The sequence below is a fragment of the Bidens hawaiensis genome, unplaced genomic scaffold (assembly GCF_021521415.1).
Source record: "Bidens hawaiensis isolate Kalapana, Puna unplaced genomic scaffold, B.hawaiensis_p1.1 tig00045633_1, whole genome shotgun sequence".
NCBI classification, from domain to species: Eukaryota; Viridiplantae; Streptophyta; class Magnoliopsida; order Asterales; family Asteraceae; genus Bidens; species Bidens hawaiensis.
Genome location: NW_027498141.1, coordinates 57,152 through 59,756, shown reverse-complemented (window position 1 = coordinate 59,756; position 2,605 = coordinate 57,152). Strand labels below are relative to the sequence as shown.

The following is a 2,605-nucleotide window of genomic DNA, read 5'->3' as shown; positions in this document are numbered from 1 at the left end:
AAAATCAGTTTATAAAGTACTTTTAAAGAAATACATAAGCTTTAATGGTTAAAAATACACTTGTGTGTCTTAAGCGAGTAGACTTGGTTTAGTTCGGTTTGGTTCGGTTTTTATCTTGGAATAAGGCCAAGAATGGTTACCACATGTCCAAACATCATAGAACTTGTAAAATAATTTATAAATAATAATACCAAAGTCTTACATACAAAAAGTCAACAACAAAGTCTTTAAATGAAAGTTCGGTTTCCGGTTCAGATCTTGTTTCGGGATAAGACCGAGGTTAGATTCTACAAACCCATAACCATGGAACTAATTAAAATGATTTTAGAAACTCAAATCTTACATAAAACATGTTTATACAACTATTTAAACAAAATAGTAAACAAGAGTTCGGCTTCCGGTTTGGAGCTATTTGCGGAATAACCGAGGCTAGTCTCTACAAACCCATAACCATGGAACTCAAAATGTAAAATAGAACTAAGATGAGCATAAGTTAAACAAGTATAACAAGTTTGATAGTTAGATGCGGAAAATATATATAATCAAGGACTACTACGAGTCCTCCATGTAGCTTTGTCTTATGGGCCGGACACTTAACCGACCGAGACCGGAGAAATGCCCACCGAAGGTACAAAGGGTGCTATTATATATATGTTGTATAACAATCTTCAAGTATAAATAAGTGTTAACAAGGTGATTATAATGTAAGACTATGGTCAATTTGACTTTGGAAAGTCAAACTGCCAAAAAAATATGAAGAACACCTTTGAATGCTTGAGAATTGGAAGAGAAAGAAATGAATGAGCAAGGATTAATGAAGGGGATAGGGGTGTATATATATGGTGGGTTGAAAGGGTCAAGCATGGGGTGTGATATAAAGGTTTGCATGCAAGAGAGGTCAAGACAAGTCACAAAACAACAAAAAAAACAAAAATGGGGCTGCTGATGATCTGCTGCTGGTCAGCACGTTGGTTTGCGTCCGGAAGTTCGTTTTTGATGTATCTTCAGCGTTTTAAGTCCGTTTTCGAATCCTTAAAGGGGTTTTTCAAATTAGACAAGCGGGAATGTTTTAGTAACATAAAATCCAATATTTTATATATTTGAAATGTTCGGGATATAAATCGGGTCGGTTTACAACATAAAAACAAATACAAAATAAATACCATTTGACCCGAAATCGAGGGATGTCAGCATCAACTGTTTGATTGATAACCCTACACTTGATCAATCACCCGAGATTTCAACACAAGAAGACGAAGACATGGCGAGTTGTCTAATTATGTTAGCTCAAAGCGAAGAAAAAACCGACCAAATTCGTTCCCAAATCGAAAAATTAACACCCACTGACGACGATGAAAACTCCGGTAATTATTATGCTTACGAGTGTAAATCGTGTAACTGTTTGTTTCCTTCGTTTCAAGCGTTGGGCGGACACAAAGCGAGTCATAAGAAGGCGAAACTTAACGTGTGCAAAAAGAAACCTAGTTCTTTAAATATTCAACCTTTAGAAGAAGATATAACTATTACTACTACTAGTACTAATAATAGAGGAAAAATTCATGAATGTTCGATATGCGGATTGGAGTTTTTGTCCGGACAAGCGCTAGGGGGACACATGAGGAAACACATGCTAATTATGCCACCTGTAAATTGAACTGTATCCGTAACAGAAAAGTCTGTGGGAGGTAGCACGAGCACGCTATCGTTAGATCTTAACTTTCCTCCACCGGAGGCGATAAACAACATCGTTGAATCGAAGTTTCAGTTTAGTGTTCCGGCTTTAGTGGATTGCTATTACTGAGATTAATGTGAAATATTACATCTTCAATTGTTATTATTATTTTTATTATTCATTAACAATTAATTAATCAAATTTTGAAACGGATTCGCATTATTATTTACCATGACTTGAATTTGATAATGTGGGGCTAGCTCAGTTTTTAGAGGTTCTTGACGTGACTCATGAGGTCATGGGTCTTATAACCCGAACAATGGTGTATATAAGAGTTACGAAAAAATACCATGACTTTGGTTTTCAAAAGTTACATCAAATCTTCAACTGGAGTTACATGTGATTGCAAGTCTGTAACATAACTGTAAGGTGTATTGTTTAATGCTACACATGACTTCTTATGTTTGTATGATCATGTATATCTCATTCTTATTCTTCATTTATTATTTTACAATATACAAGCTTTAATATACACATTATATCTCGAAGTTATTTTTTTTGTTTGTTAAACGATAGTTACTAAAATATATGAAGTGACTGCGGTTTTCGTCTATGTGGTTTGTTTAAATCTGCGGTTTTAGTCAAATAGTTTAAAATTTGCGATTTTCGTCCCTCCGGTTTCATTTCACTTGCAATTAAACCTGAATTCACTAAACCCGAAAATTTTGGTCGTTAAACCCATTAGCGTGTCCTTCACGCGAGGGGCAGTTTTGCCTTTTTTTTACTCAAAATACACCCCAGCCCCTCACGTGAGCGGGCTTGCGAATTAGGAATGTGGTTTTTGGGGAGAAAAATGACAAAACTGCCCCTCACGTGAAGGACACGTTGATGGGCTTAACGACTAGACTTAATGAGATTAGTGAATTTGGGTTT

General features: G+C 35.7%; 1 pseudogene; it reads left to right on the top strand.

The window, feature by feature from the left end:
* Nucleotides 1–933: 933 nt before the first annotated feature.
* LOC143595893 (zinc finger protein ZAT5-like) lies at nucleotides 934–1,801 on the top strand (annotated as a pseudogene).
* Nucleotides 1,802–2,605: the final 804 nt, after the last annotated feature.